A 17449-nucleotide genomic window follows, 5' to 3' on the forward strand; every position below is an offset into this window, starting at 1 on the left:
AATATTCATCGGAAAAAAAAAGACCTAAGCTCTTGATACCATGTTAGAAACAAGAGACTGAGAGAATAATATGAAAAGTGTATTATTGAGTTGTGATCGAAAGTACAATATACAAGAGGTATTTATAGCTGCTAAATGAATCAGAGTAATAAAGGCATAGAATCCTATAATTAATATACAGATATACTATATAAATATAGACGATACTAATTGATCCTAATTGATGCTAATGATTCTCTAACAAGCATTTTGTATTCCAATCAAATACAAAATGCATAATTATTGCACAAACACCTTTCAATAACATTATACAAAATAGAAGTGTGCTTCTATTTTCCAAAGGCATTCTTTATGGCTTGTACAACATAATCATACACCTTCTTATCATCAACAAGTGACTTAGAAACAGTGTCTCTCTGCATGCACCTTTTGGCCCAAGCCATCAATTTAGGACACTCTGCTTCCATTTTGAAATTGCCGTAATTCTCAAAGGTATAAAACCAGCTATAAAATGTGATGAGACAAATATCAAGAAACCCAAAAGTGTCACCGCCATAAAATGCTTTTTCTCCCAAAATATCCTCTAGTTGCTTCAAATTAGAGATCAACTCCTTCTTACATGTTTCATGTTCTTCTCCTTCCGAGAGCCATAGTTTCATCCACGTATTATTATACTGCATTGATAAAGATATCCAATATGGAAAAGTCTATTTATCAATTATCATGCAACAAAAAATGTTAAATTCAAATATTAAAAATTAATTAAATTGCAGAAAATAAATGAGCTGTCAATTTTTTTGTACTGCCTGATTTGGAGTGTATAGCAATTTTTTGAAAAAAAATAATCTAAGAGATTGCAATTAAAAAATGTTTGTTAATTTTATCAACAATGTAAAGTAGACCTTTCTACTCTAGAAATAAAATTTCAAGACAAGTAGATAATCAAGGAAGAAAATCAAATCTCTCCTATATCTGAAGAAATTAAAGATGCAGCCCGGTACACAAGCATCTTGTGTTAAGGCAGGATTTAAGGAAGCGTCACACCCAAAGAATGTAGTATAAAAGAATACTGAATGATAGATAAGAAGATTATAATCTTTCTCTTAAATTAATGGAAATCACATATGTCAAAACAAGTGAAAGCAAGTACCTTTTGGTCAATGAAGTCAACCCAAAATCTGACCTGAGCTCTCTCATAAGGATCCGAGGGCATGATTGGAAATTTGTCATTCCAAATCTCATCAATGTACTGAACTATAATTGCAGATTCACATATTGATCTACCATTATGATCAGAACTGGAACCTTCTTGTGAATTGGATTCACCTGAAGAAGCAAACAACTCTTGCTCCAAAGATCTTGCTCCTTGTACTCATAATTGGCACCCTTTTCAGCCAATGCAATCCTAGCCCTCATACCAAACATGCTTGGCCATGTATCCAACAGAACAACCTCGTTCTCCATTTTTATTGTAGTTCCTAATTAAGGATCTAACAAAATTCAAGCTAAGGGATATAAGTTGTTCTGTGGCTCCACTCCTACTACTCACTCCAGTTGTTGACTACAAAAAACAGGGACAAAGTTTTATAACAGAAAAGAATGAAATGATGATGAAAGCGGTAGAAAACTTTGGAATTTCAAAAGTTAGAGCTTGGCCTTACTAAGGAAGGTATAATTTTGATGCACGTGTAAAGTTACAAAGTTTTCCATTCACATTCACTTTTTGGACTAATATTCACGCTATTAGGAGTGATGATCATGTAAGATAGTTATATTTTGTGGCATAAATAATTAAATATAAGTGTCAGATTAAATTTATATTTTATATCAATAAAAATATTTGAATAATAAATAAGTATTGTTCTACAAAGTTTATAGACAAAAATACTAGCAATATTATTGTCTACGAAAATAATTGTTTACAGTGACGCTGATAAAGCTTTAAAGTTGTATATATAGTTGCGAGATACATTTGTATCTTTCAACACCTATGAGACATTGACTTTTTGTTGAGTTAGAATTGATTTTGATATTAAGATATAATGACAAATATTTTTGTTGGGTTAAAAACTTAAATTTGTGCTAATGGATTTGTGAGTGTTGCAGGCCCAAAACTAAATAAATAATTAGCAAGTTTTAGCCCACATTGTTTATACCAAATTTTAACCCACATATAATAATTAGCAATATATAAATTTTACGAAGTTAAGAGAAAGGGTTCAGAAAATCATAGTTGACTAAAAAGGAAAAAATAAATAGAACAGTTGGCAACGTTAGAAAAGAAATAAAGACAACAAAAATACAAAGACGGATAAGAATCAAACTGCAGAAAATCACTAACAGAGTTTAATTAAGCAAAACAAAAATTGCAGAATAATGGACAACAGTTATAATAGTGCAAAATGAAAGAATTATGCATGTCAAGGAAGACAGCAACTCCAAAGACAGAGAATCAAAATTCAGAGATTGGTAGGACAAAAACAAAATGCAAGAACAACAGAGATAACAATAGAGCAACTCTAAGAATAGTAGAGGTAGTGGAGCATAATAAAAAAGTATTGTATGTCAAAGAAGACAGTTACAACGGGTAGAATCAACAAGAAAATTGGAGAGGTAGTGATGGAATTTGAAGAATAAGTTTCATATTATAAAGTTGAACTCTCAACAATATTTAAAGATAAGAAAAATGGAGTGACACTAGAGCATCATCTTTTATACTTGAGCTGAAATATTTTCCTTCAATTTTGTGCTAGATTTGAAATTTTAGTATTATGACTATCTAATATTTATCTTTCTGTAATTGAGAAAAAGATAAATACGGTGAGGTGAAAAATGAAAAAAGCCATGAGAAAAAAGAGGCAAGAGAGATACATTGAAAAAGTCAAAAGAAATTTTTTATGCATTTGGTTATTGTTGAACTAGGATTAGTTCCCCTTGCGAAGTTGTGTAAAAACCAAAAGTTATTAACTGTTTAATTAAAATAAAATAATAAATTAATTGTTCAGAATAGGTTCGAAAATTTAGACATCTTAATTTAAAAATTTAAAGGTGAGATTTGAATTTAGAAGATTTTTTCGAGTTGAAAAATATAATTTTTTGCAAAAAATTGCGTAAAAACGTGTACTAGTAAATTAACTGGTAGTATCAACTTAAGTCTGTCCAGTAGTGTATAAGAATAATAAAAACTGCAGAAAAGTTTAGAAAACATTTAGAATTGAAAACTGGACACTAATTTTAAAGGTTTTGGCCTAAAGTTGGACCAAACGAATCAAAAACTTTAAATGGTTGGACCAGACCCAAGTTGAACCTAAACCCAACATATAAATACCCAATTAGAGAACCCATTCAGCTCATAAAACACCCAAGTTTGAAGAAGATAGTGAAACCCGAATCAGCTCATAACACACCCAAGTTTGCCTATATCTTGAGCTACGGTGCTCTGATTTACATGTCGTTTGTGACCAGACGAAGCTCTCACCGAGCCATTCATTTAGCTAAACAAAGTGGGAAGAAATTTTCATTTTCTTGCCCTGTTTTTTGCCCTAACGATTTAAAACTAAAACGCGATATCGAACTAAAGGCTCAATATTAAATAGCTAATAAAAAGAAAGTAGAGTAATAACGCTTTATTAGAACAATAATAAACAAACATCAATATCAAATCTAAAATTGGGACACACATTATAATGCCATTATTGTTTCCTGGACACATCCAAAATTGAGCAAACAACAAAAACACATCTAAAACTCAGAAGAGAAATAAAATTTAATACCTTATTTTATTATTAGTTAAATTTTTCACTATCTATTTAAACACTACCATTTTGTGGACTAGCACAAGTAATTTTTTTTATTTGCATTTTTGGGTGTAGGCTGTATGTTAGATACAAGAAACTAGACTCAAATAAACATCCAAATAATTTGTTTACACATTTAAAATGATAATATTGGACGCTAATTTTTCATCAACACATCTGAAATTCATATCTATATGATCTGTTTATAATCCAAATTTATAAGATTACAAATCCAAAATTATATGATTACACAACCAAAATCACAAGATTGTACACCAAATAATTTATAGGCAGCAAAAATCACCAATAAAAAACGAATAAATCCTTAATACAAGTATAAAAATAGAACAACTAGGCAATACTAAAATATTAAAGCTCCTTTGTGATTAACAAACAATATTAGAAAATTAATCTTTGATACAAACAAATAAATAAAGAATAATGATAAACAAGCATCAGTATCTCAATGATTACCTACACAAATTGGGGACACAAACTAGAATGCCATTATTCTTTCATAAACACATCCAAAATTCATTGAACAACATAAACACATCCAAAATTCAGAATTTGCACATGAAAAATAAATTAACATTACAATATATATGGAAATCTCTTCAGGCCATTTTATTTCATTATTGTTCACAATGAAAAAAAAATCTTGTAGAGAATAATAGAAAAAACAATGATGACAGAAAATGCATAAAGAAAAATCTATGAACACTGACACATCCAAATGCCTGAGACGCGTTTCCAGCGGGGAAGAATTGGTGACGCGGAGGAATGGCCACGGGGAGGATGTGGGGATACGGACGAATGGCGAATGGCGACGAAGAGGACGCAACAGCGATAAGGATGAGCGCTGAAGAAGAAGGCGGTGTGGAGGAATTGGTGATGCAAACAAATGGCAACGATGAGGATGCAATGGCGACGGGGATGAACGCCGAGGAGGAAGGCGGCACAGAGGAAAAATGCCACGGACAATGTGAAGCTTTGTGATTTTATGGCAGTATCGACTTTGCTGCTGAAATCTAATTTTTTTTTAGGGTTTTGTTTAGAATATGTTAATAATTAAAAGATTTATAACTTATTCTGGGAATTTTAAAATTGAAATTTTGAATTTTAATTTTACTTAATTTGATTTTTGGATGTGTATTTAAATTAGGATGTGTTAGTAACTAAAAGCTTTAAGACTTATTTGAGAATTTAAAAATTGAAATTTTGAATTTTAATTTTGCTTAATTTAATTTTTGGGTGTGTATTTAAATTGGAATTTTGTTAATAATTAAAAATTTTAAAACTGAAATGAAGATTTTAAAATTGAAAATTTAAATTTCAGTTTTATTTAATTTATTTTTTGGATGTGTATTTAATTTTAAAAGACATTAAATCTATTTAAATGTGTTTATTTTAATTTTTTTAAAATTAATGTAATAAAAGACTGAATAAAATAACACTTTTAAAGAATATCTAGTTGAATTGTATTTCAATGGAGATGAATTAAGGTGCCATGTGTTTAAACTTTTTTATCACGCAAAACAAAGAAAAAAGTGAGTGTATATCAGCTTGGACAAAAAAAAATTGTTAAAAAAAAACTACTACTTCTACTTGTGAAAATAAGTAGAAATAGTAGTTCGCATAGCAGATTAAAAATTATTGTAGAAAATGAAAAAAAAATACAAACAAATAAAAAATAATCGATTTTGGACTTATAAAAGAAAAGTTATAGTTGATAAAATTATTTAAATCTTAAAAAACCATCTAAAATTCTCAAATTGTTCCTCCTAATCTAATAAAATCCCAAATTTTCAATCTCTAACTCTTCACCACCACCTCATTCCACTATCAGCCACTAACACCTTACCCCACCCTAACATTGTTCTGCCTACCCCTTAATCTCACCATAACACTACAATTCTACTGTACTGCCTCACCACCTTTTGTCACCTCAATCATCTTTTTTCCTTTTGTCACCTCTACTAATTTCTATTTCATCTTCAACCAAAATGACATCGTTGCTCATCTTTGTTTTTATTGTTAGTGGACGTTCAACTTTTCGAGACTTTCTTCAACTAAATTGCTTCTTTGGTGGGCTACAAAACAAAGTGAAAGTGAAGAAAAATTACATCTACACTTTGTGGTGGTAAAAATGGTGGACATTGCAATGTGATAAAATTGTGATCTAGATATGATTTTATTGAAGAAAATAAGATTGAAGTGGAAGAAGAAGACTCAGAGAAAGTAAATTTGCCATATGAACAAATGCAAAACCTAAAATTGAAAGAAAAACCATAGAGTACATGAGAGTACATAATGTTATCCACTATTTATAGCTATTAGAAAACTAACCTTACTAAAAACTAACTCAATATGGTAAATAAATTAACTATGGTTATGAGGTAATTACTATTGCTAGCTTTAACATCTAACCAAAAAAACTTTTCTATCATTCTAACTAAAGTTACAAAAATAAATACTATCAAAAAATTATTCAACCATAATAAGTTACAGCTCGCTTTTTTGAGCCATTAGATACTAGCTTAATATCATCTCTAACATCCTTCCTCAAGTTGAAACTGATTGAATTAGTTGTAAGTTCGGCAACATTATTATCATCCTCCCTTAAATTAAGACTTGTTGAAACCTTTAACTTCTTATCATCCACAGAATATCCTCCTTCAAGTGGGGCGTGTAAGTCAAGCATGCCCAACTTAAAAAGTAAAGGTTCAAAGACACCCACTGATAATGCTTTAGTAAGTAAATCATCCGTTAGATGAGCTGATTTAATAGGTAGCAATTTCAGCACCCCTGTTTGAGACTTTTCACGAACAATGTGACAATCTAATTCAATGTGTTTAGTTCTTTCATGAAAGATCGGATTAGCTGCAATATACAGCGCAGATTGATTGTCACAATAGAGATTGATTGGCTGAGGATGAGATACATGGTAGTCATTAAGAAGATAAAGAAGCCATTGACCTTCCCGAGTTGCTTGTGCCATGGCACGATATTTAGCTTCTGAGGAAGAACATGCTACAATTGTTTGCTTCTTACTCTTCCAAGACACTAATGAAGAATCTAGGAAAAACAATACCCAGTTATTGATCAACGAGTATCGGAACAAGTTGTCCAATCCGAATCAACATAACCAGGTAATTTGAGATCATTATTTGAAGAGAAGAAAAGACCCTTAGAAGGAGATTTCTTGATGTATCAAAGAACATGTAGTGCTGTTATGAGCAGATATTTTATACACTTTTTGGCATCATTTTCATATAGTTTTTAGCATGTTTGATTTGAGTTTTATTATATTTTCATAGGTTTTGGTACAAAATTCACATTTTTGGATTCTACTTTGAGTTTGTGTGTTTTTATGCAATTTCAGGTATTTTCTGGCTGAAATTGAGGAGCTGGAGCAAAAGTCTGATTCAGAGGCAGAGAAAGTGCTGCAGATGCTGTCCAGATCTAACCTCTTTGCACTCGAAAGAGATTTTCTGGATAGACATCCAAATGGAGCGTTCTCAACGACTATGGGAAGCTAACATCCAGAGCTTTCCAAAAATATATAATAGTCCATAGTTTGCTTCAGAATTGAAGGCCCAAAACTGGCGTCCAACGCCAGCCTCCTGCCCTATTCTGGCGTCCAACACCCAAAGGAGAAGAGACCTGCGTCCAACGCCCATAAAGGACCCCTAGCTAGCGTTCAACACCCTAGAAGCCTCCTAGCACATGGATCTCATTAAAGCTCAGCCCAAACAGTCACCAAGTGGGTCCTAAAAGTGGATTCTGGCACTAAAAGATTGTTTTACCGTTCTTATGTAATCCTTAGTCATTAGTTTAGTATTTATTTGAGAATTTTTACACTATTCAGGAGCTCTTAGACACTTTACACGTTTTTTAGATTGTATCTTCTATCAGTATGAGTTTCTAAACATTTTAGGTTGAGGGGAGGAGCTCTGCTAAGTTTTATGGTTCAATAAAAGTATTCTTTTCAATCCGTGTTTGATTCTCGATTCTAAGATGTATCTTCGCTCTTCATCATTATGAATGCATTGAACTGGAACAAGGTTATCTCATTCTACATGGGTTTAGAGTGCGTCTTTCATCAGACAATGATGAACCAGTAGCTTGATTATACATCTCTTAGACGGCTAATCTACGACTTCGTTGGGGACTTCGCGAAACATCAGTTCAGCCGAGGTGTGGGGAGATTAGAGTCTTTTTGGTAGAGGCTAGAACCCAAAGGCGCAGCATTCTCTGATCCGGAAGATTCGACCTTGTCTGTGGCATTTTGAGTAGGATCATTAAGGAGAATGGACTGCAGGAGCTTCACCCACAATCAGAATGGATCCACACTAACCCTGGGGTTCAGATATGGAGGAGCATTGGCAACCTCTCAACCGGCGTTGATCACATACAGCCTGGCATAGAAGAAATCATTCACAGTTGAAGAAGATAGTAAAACCAGAGTTCTATAGAAGAACAAAGCTTCTCCAAGCGTTAACCATCTTCTTATCACTGGTTATAATCAAACATTGTAATTCCATCTTATTCCAATTTTATGTGCTTTAAATAACATACCTACTTCTTCTATTCACCTGACTAAGATCTACAAGATAACCATAGCTTGCTTCAAACCACAATCCTCGTGGGATCGACCCTGACTCGCTTAGGTATTACTTGGACGACCCAGTGCACTTGCTAGTTCAGTTGTATGAACTGTGGGAATTCGTGCACCAAGTTTTTGGCGTTGTTGTCGGGGATTGTTCGAGTTTGGACAACTAACAGATTATTTGTTGCTTAGATTAGGTATTGTCTTTAATTTTTGTTTGAGTCTTTTATTTTCTTCTTCTTTCGAAAAATATCAAAAATTTTTTTTCAAAAACCTTTTCTTTTCTTTGTTTAATCTTTGTTTTTGGTTTGAGTCTTTTGTTCGTGTTCTCGTTCTGGTTCAAATTTCTTTGAGCCTCTTTCCAAAAAAATTTTCAAAAATAGTGTCTTTTGTTTAAGTCTTGTGTCAATCTTTAAGTTTGATGTCTTCTTGTGTCTTTTCTTTTAAATTTTCGAAAATTGTGTCTTTGGTTTTCAAAATTTTTAAGTTTGGTGTCCTTTGCATGTTCTTGTTTTCTTTGAATCCTTTGAGTTTTGTTCTTGGTGTTTTTTTTAATCTTCAAAGTGTTCTTGTTTTTCTTTTTGTTTTGATCTTAAAATTTTTAAGTTTGGTGTCTCTTTGTGTTTTTCTTTACAATTTTCGCACACTTGGTGTTCTTAGATCTACAAATTTAAAGTTTGGTGTCTTTTTATTATTTTTCTCTTTCTTCATTAAATTCAAAAAAATAAAAAATATCTTTTCTATCTTTATTCTAATTAATTTTCGAAAATTACAACAAGTTTTTCAAATTTTAATTTCAAAATCATTATCTTATCTTATCTTAATTTCAAATTTTAAATTCAAATCTTTTCAAAAATCATATCTTTTTTAAATATTTATCTTATCTTGTTTCAAATTCAAAATTCAAAAATTTAAAATTCAATTTTCAAAATCTTATCCTATCTTATTTCAAATTCAAAATTTTAAAATTCAATTTCAAAATTTAAAATTTAAAATTTAAAATTTAAAATTTCAAAATCAAATCGTTTTCAAAAATCAAATTTCAAATCTTATCTTCTTCAACCTCTTTTCAAATCTTTTCTTTTAAAATTTGATTCTTTCTTATCTTATCTTTCTTTTAAAATTTAAATTTCAAAACTTTTTAAATTAGAAACTATCTTTTTTATTTTGATTTCAAATATTTTCGAATTAAAACTTATCTTTTCTTAACTTCCTTTTCTTATCTTTCTTACCTAACTTATCTTCTTTTTAATTCGAAACTTTTTCTATCTTATCTTCTTTTAAATTTTAATTTTAAAAACTTTTCAAATCTTTTCAATTCTTATCTTATCTTGTTGACTTTTTCAAATATTTTCAAAATCAAATATTTTCTAATCTTCTATCTTATCTTGTTTTCAAATCTTTCTTAATTAGTTAGTTGCTTTCTCTTTCTTCTTTTTCAAAACTTTCTAACTAACTCCTCTCTCTTCTATTTTTGAAAATATCTTCTTTATTTCTCCCTCTTCTTTTTTCAAAAATCATCATTAAATTTTCAAATCTTTTTCATTCATTAACCTTTATCTGATTAATAAATAAAATAAAAACAAAAATATTTCAATTCTAGTCTCTAATTTTGCTTCTAATTTTCGAATTCTTCCTCTCTTCTAGCGAAATTCTTCTTCTCCTTTCTCTATCTTCATTTTTCTTTCTTCTTTTGGATATCTCACCAGGAGCTCCATATACTGTGATATAGAGACTCCCATTCTTCTTTCTTCTTATTTATGTATGCAGAGACACCGGAGTAACTATGGATCCAAAGAGGAATGCACGAATTAGGAGACCTCTGGGTTCCTATACATTTGACACTCATATTGACTCAGATGACTTTAAGGTCAACCTAGACCAGGTCTTGTTGTTATGGCAAAAATGCCAGTTTCATGGACACCCATAGGAAGACCCTAGTAAGTTCATCTCTGACTTCCTACAGTTCTGTGACACTATAGAGGCCAATGGAGTGGACCCTGAAGTCCCCAGACTAAAACTCTTCCCATTTGCTCTGAGTGATCAAGCAAATAAATGGTGGCATATAGAACTTAGAGGAAGTGTGAACACCTGGGATAAGGTATTGGAATTATATTAACTCCTATTTATTCATTATCCATGTTACGGCAGATGTTCTATGGATACAAGCTTTTTAATACACCAAACTCATATTTTTTTGATTCTGGTCCGCGAGAATTATTTATTTCGATTTCTATCCTTATACCCGTAATAGGTATTGGTATTTATCCAGATTTTATTTTCTCATTCTCGGTTGACAAGGTTGAAGCCATTCTATCAAATTTTTTCTAAATTTTTTTAATGAAAATTAATACAACCCCCGAAAAAAAGAGAAATAAACCACATAACAAAATTGGAATTAATTATATGTAAATATGTTTGTTGTTTGTGAGAACCCCTTGAATCATTACATTACTACTTGATTTAAAGGAAAATATGTAGGTCTAGTAGAAACAATTAGAGGGTTTAAATTGATTCTTTCTGGAGAATTAGACGGTCTTCCCGAGCAAGCCTTTTATTTGGTGGGTAATATCGATGAAGCAACTGCGAAGGCTACGAACTTAGAAATGGAGGGGAAATTGAAGAAATGACTTTAAATCTTCTGAACAGGTTCTCTCCCTCACAGAAATTAACTAAGCTAGTGACCGATGTTCAAACCTTCAGGCAGAAGGAGAGTGAGTCTCTCCATGATGCTTGGGAGAGGTACAAAATGATGTTCAGGAATTTTCCCTCCCCCATATGTTCTCAAGATGGGGGCAAGACAATGATCTTCTATGAAGCAATCTCTGAGATAGCCACGAAGAAAGTAGATCACTTTGCAAATGGCCCTCTGTACTTTATAGAGACACATGAAGAGGTAGATGAGCTCATTGAGATAGCTGCCAAAAACCAGTACTTATACTCCTGTGAGGAGACTTTAGTTAGGACAGAAGTTCTAGACATGGAGACTGTAGCCACACTCCCTTCTGAGGTTTATAATGCTCCTAGTGATATGAGTTGTAATTACCTTCAAGGCGACACTCTCACTCATGACCGGTGGACACCTGAGCAGGTTAATATTCCTCTTACTGAGTTGTTTGAGGAAGTGAATCCTTATAGGGCCCTCACAGAAAACCTGATACTCTTTGGGAAGGAGGCCTTAAAAGAAGGTGAGACAGTAGTCTTCACCAAAGAGGCCGAACCTCAGGAGTCTGCTACTAAGGGACTAAAGGCAATCAAGAACCAGGAGGATCCTGAGAATGCCATTGAGCACCCCCTATAGAGGAGAAGGAACCTCGAGTTGAATCTTCTCTGGGTGTGCAAGAGGAGCCTGTGATTACCACAGAGTACCCCCTTGCAGAGGTAAAAGAGCCTCAAGAGCTATCTTTTCTTGGCGTGCAGAAAGAACTGGCAGATGAGTAGTTGGCTCATTTCCCAGCAGCCGTTAAGGAGTTGCAAGTCAATATCTCTGTTTCAAAGGTATTGGAAAAAAAGACCCCCTATACGGCCTGTCTAAAAGACATTCTTTTTGAAAAGAAGGACCTAAGGGGAGATGAAATAGAGGTACTTACTGAGAAGTACAGTATCCTAATTCAGAATGAGCTGCCAAGGAAGATGCTAGATCCAGGGAGCTTTCAGATCATATGGACTACTGGAAAGCTCACTTTTGACAAAGCCCTGTATGATCTTGGCTTACGTTTAAATCTAATACCTTCATCTGTGATGAATAAGATGGGAATCCAAGAGGCACAAAAAATAATGATTACCTTGAATAAGGTCTGGATGTTGTTCAAGGTTTTTGACCCTCCATTACCCCCTGACAAGGGCGGCACTTGCATAAAGGATTCAGCATTCAAGCCTCCTCCCTTAGATGAAACCAATTCAATCCCTCCTAAGCCCAAACATAAGTTTGGTGTTGGATGTACACTATCCACAAAGGAGGAAGACCCAAAAGAAAGATGCCTAAGGGCTGGAAAAACAAAAATATCCATACTGAAGGCTTTTCACCATGGAAGATGGTAATGTTCACTTATGTCATCATGGTATTCACCATGGAAGAGGAAACTGGCACTAAGGGACACCAGCATATTGCTGCAAGCCAAACCCTACCTTATTTAGTGAGCAAGATCCTGTCTCTTGAGCGTATTAAGCTAATCCATGAGAGCACAAGAAGGAAGCTCCCAGTAAGGAGTAAGGATTTATTCCTCTATGACTATCTTCCTCCTTGAAAGGAGCTGTCCGTCAAGCTAATGACATTAAAAAAGCGCTTGTTGGGAGGTAACCCAACCATGAGTAGAGTATTTCTGTTCTTATCTCTTTTGTTTATTTTCATTTGAGTTTATTTTAGTTTATTTTTAGAGTTTTACCTTGCTTTTTAATGTTTGTGATCATGTGCAGTAGTTAGAACAGAAACAGAAATAGTCAGAGCTGGAAACAGAACACCTTGGAGCAGAAACCTTGTTAGCATTGAACACCAGACAAGGAGCCAGAGTGGGCGTTCAATGCCCTCTAGAGAGCAACAAGCTGGCATTGAACGCCAGCCAGGGAGCCAAGCTAGGTGTTCAACACCCAAAAAGGCAGAATACCTGGCGTTGAACGCCAGGAAAGAGGTTCCTCCTGGGCGTTCAATGCCACAAATGGGAGGCAAGCCGGCGTTGAACGCCAGCTATGGTGCATAAGCTGGGCGTTCAATGCCCATAAGGAGGGCAAGGAATTTGAATTTCCTAGCCTCTTAGGACTAGTAGGTTCCACAAAATTTCTACCTACCCCACCTTTTTCTACCCTATTCTTCCACATAATTCTCCATTGTTCATATTTGCTAGAGGATGAGCAAAAATCTTAAGTTTGGTATTGTAAAAACTTTGCTTTTTGACTTCTACCACTCCTAAGTATGGTACCAAAGACTGGAGACACCTCAAAGAAGAGGAAGGGAAAGGCACTTGCCCCCACATCCCTCATCTCATTTGTCACTTATGCAATTCAGCTGGAATTATCATAGAAGAGGACAAGCTCAACACTAAAAAAAGGATGAGCATGTTAGAGAGCTGGCACATGGACCACAGCAAGAGCATGTGGAGCCGCCTCAATAGAAATCCCCGAGATGCATCAAGAACGCTCCACCATCCTCCATGAAATAGAGAAGATCAAAGGGTTATAAGGGAAGAACAACAAAGACAAGGGCATGACATTGAAGAGATCAAGCACTACATTGGATCCTCAAGGAGGAGTAGTAGCCGCTATCACTAAGGTGGATTCATTCTCTTAATCCCCTTTTCTTATGTTATTTTTTTGTTTTCTGTTATATTTTTATTGTTTATTTTCTTGTTTTTATTGCATGATCATTTCTACCTATGTCTTAAGGTTATAAAATGTTCCATATGTCTCTCACCATTACTTAAAAGAATTTTTTTTTGAAAAAAATTGAGAGATACATGAATTTCAAGTTATATAATAAGAATAGTTCAATTATTTTGATGTGGTGGCATTGCTTTTGTTTTTTGAATGTATGAATAAACAGTGCATATTTGATGTTGGAGTTAAAGAATGTTGGCTCATGAAAGAATGAGGATAAAAGTGAAGTATTATTGGTGATCTAAAAAATCCTAAAATTGATTCTTGAAGCAAGAAAAAGCAGCAAAAAGCAGTAAAAGAAAAACATATGCGAAAAAAAGAGGAATTAAAAAGTAGAAAAAGCCAATAGATCTTTAAACCAAAAGGCAAGAGCAAAAAGCCAATAACCCTTTAAACTAAAAGGCAAGGGTAAAAGGATCCAAGGCTTTGAGCATCAATAGTTAAGAGGGCCTAAAAAAAATAAAATCTTGGCATAAGCACTTCAAATGAAAAGTGTCCCTATCTATATGCTTGTGGTGTGAAGGTGTCAAGTAAAAAGCTCGAGACTGAGTAGTTAAAGTCGTGATCCAAAGCAAAAAGACTATGCTTAATAACTCTGGACACCTCTATTTGGGGATTCTAGCAAAGCTGAATCACAATCCAGAAGAGTTCACCCAGTTAAGTGTCTGTGGCATTTATGTATCCGGTGGTAATATTGGAAAACAAAGTGCTTAGGGTCACGACCAAGACTCTAAAAAGCTGTGTTCAAGAATAAAAAAGAACTAAACTAGGAGAGTCAATAATATCATCTAGATTCTAAGTTTCTAAGGATGCCAACACTTCCGAGTTTCAATGAATAGTGAGATGCCAAAACTATTCAGAAGCAAAAAGCTACTAAGTCCCGCTCATCTAATTGAAACTGAGCTTCATTAGAAACTCTGAGAATTATTGTATCTTACTCTACTTTTTATCCTACTTTATTTTTGGTTGCTTGGGGACAAGCAACAGTTTAAGTTTGGCGTTCTGATGAGCGGATATTTTATATGCTTTTTGGCATCATTTTCATATAGTTTTTAGCATGTTTTATTTGAGTTTTATTATATTTTCATAGGTTTTAGTGCAAAATTTACATTTTTGGATTCTACTTTATGTTTTGGTATTTTTATGCAATTTCAGGTATTTTCTGGCTGAAATTGAGGACCTAGAGCAAAAGTCTGATTCAGAGGCAGAGAAAGTGCTGCAGATGTTGTCCGGATCTGACCTCCTTGAACTTGAAAGAGATTTTCTGGAGCTACAGACATCGAAATAGAGCTTTCTCAATGGATATGAAAAGCTAACATCTAGAGCTATTCAGCAATATATAATAGTCCATTCGTTGCTTCATAATTGAAGGCCCAAAACTGGCATCCAACGCCAGCCTCCTGCCCTATTCCGGTGTCCAACGCCCATAAAGGACCCCCTAACCAGCGTTCAACACCCTAGAGGCCTCGTAGAACGTGGATCTCATCAAAACTCAGTCCAAACACTCACCAAGTGGGCCCTAGAAGTGGATTTTGACACTAAAAGACTATTTTACCTTTCTTATGTAATCCTTAGTCATTATTCTAGTATTTATTTGATAATTCTTACACTATTCAGGAGCTCTTAGACACTTCACACATTTTTCAGATTGTATCTTCTAACAGTATGAGTTTCTAAACCTCCTAGATTGAGGGGAGGAGCTCTGTTGAGTTTTATGGATCAATAAAAGTATTACTGTTTCTTTTCAATCCGTGTTTGATTGTCGATTCTAAGATGCATCTTCGCTATTCATCATTATGAATGCATTGAACTGGAACAAGGTTATCTCATTCTACATGGGTTCAGAGTGCGTCTTTCATCGGACAATGATGAACCACTAGCTTGATTATACATATCTTAGACGGCTAATCCACGACTTCGTTGGGGACTTCTCAAAACATCAGTTCAGCCGAGGTATGAGGAGATTAGAGTCTTTGTGGTAGAGGTGATAAACCCCATTTGCAGGGTTTATCTTGGGTTGAATTTAGAGCATTTTGATAACCTTTCCTCACATTTATTCAGTGAATTAGCATAGTTTTGTGATTGTCTCCTTACTTGTGCTTAGATGTGAAAACATACTTTTTAGACCTTTAAATTGATAGTTTTAATCTTCCTTTAATTCTACTAGATGCCTTGATGTGTTTGCTAGTGATTTCAGATTGAAAAGGGGCTAGGAAAGGATCAAAGGAGTGAAAGGAAAGCATACAAAGTGGAGAAATCATGAAAAGCCAAAGATTTGGAAAAGCCCATGGACGTGCGCGCGCACTGTGCGCCTACACGCGTATTGCAAAATACTCCAGGGACGTGTACGCGCCGAAGGCTGCATGTGATTTTTAAAGGAGAACTCGTGCCTGGCGATTTTGGAGGGTTTTTGGCCCCATTTGGAGCTGAGTTTTTGGCGGGAAAAGGCTAAATAGACCAAGGAATGAAGGGGAAGGCATCATTTTTTCATCATGCAGGATTAAAATACACATGAGGTCTAGTTTTAGTTAGTTTTAGAGAGAGAAGCTCTCACTTCTCTCTAGGATTAAAATTAGGATTAGGATTAGGTTTAGGTCAATAATCTTATATCTCGGTTTTAATTCATGCTTTCATCTACTCCTACTCTTCAATTCTTTGTTGTTACATTCATCATTCTTCTATTGTTTGTTATAATTTCTTCTCTTTTGTTTCTAGGCTTTGTTGTAGATCTACCTTTGTTCATTCCATTTTCTTTCAATTCAATTTGAGGTAATTCATAATAATTGTGTTTCTTTTGATTGTTGTTATTAATTCCTTGCAATAATTGTTGTTAGATTCTATTTTTGTTATCAATTTACTATGCTTCCATTTTATGCCTTCCAAGTGTTTGATGAAATGCTTGGTTGGATTTTAGTGTAGATTTTGTTCCTCTTGGCCTAGGTGGAGTAATTAGTGACGCTTGAGTTATCTAATTCCTTTGTTGATTGATAATTAGAAGTTTCTAATTGATTTGGATACCACTAAAGCTAGTCTTTCCCTTGGGAGTTGGCTAGGACTTGTGGAATCAAGTTGATTCATCCACTTGACTTTCCTCCATGGTTAGAGGTTAACTAAGTGGTAGCAATGGACAATTGTGGTCATAATTGAGGAGGAAAACTAGGATAGGACTTCTAATTCTCATTCCTTTGCCAAGACCTTTTTAGTTGTTAGTTTACTTTCATTGCCATTTACTTTTCATGTCCCTTATCCGAAACCCCAAAATATACAACTCATAACCAATAACAAGAACACTACCCTGCAATTCCTTTGAGAGACGACCCGAGGTTTGAATACTTCGGTTATTAGGATTATTAGGGGTTTGTACTTGTGACAAACAAATTTTTGTATGAAAGGATTGTTGTTGGTTTAGAAACTATACTTCGATGAGATTTCAATTGTGAAATTCTAAACCGTCAAAAATCCAATGATCAAAATGGCGCCGTTGCCGGGGAATTGCAATGGTGTTATGTTATTGGTTATTGTATATATGTGAATAGTGTGAATAGGTTTGTCTTTTGCTTGTTTACTAGTTTTTGTTGGTTTTATTTTGTTGTTCCACTATGAATTCTCACTTTGGCTATGAGTTTGATTCTCACTATGTTGTAGGAAATGTGGACTTTAATGACAACAT

General features: G+C 34.1%; 1 pseudogene; it reads right to left on the minus strand.

The window, feature by feature from the left end:
* Nucleotides 1-207: 207 nt before the first annotated feature.
* LOC112771391 (glutathione S-transferase 3-like) lies at nt 208-1581 on the minus strand (annotated as a pseudogene).
* Between the last annotated feature and the right edge of the window lie 15868 nt (nt 1582-17449).

Source organism: Arachis hypogaea, chromosome 18 (genome assembly GCF_003086295.3).
Source record: "Arachis hypogaea cultivar Tifrunner chromosome 18, arahy.Tifrunner.gnm2.J5K5, whole genome shotgun sequence".
Lineage (NCBI taxonomy): Eukaryota > Viridiplantae > Streptophyta > Magnoliopsida > Fabales > Fabaceae > Arachis > Arachis hypogaea.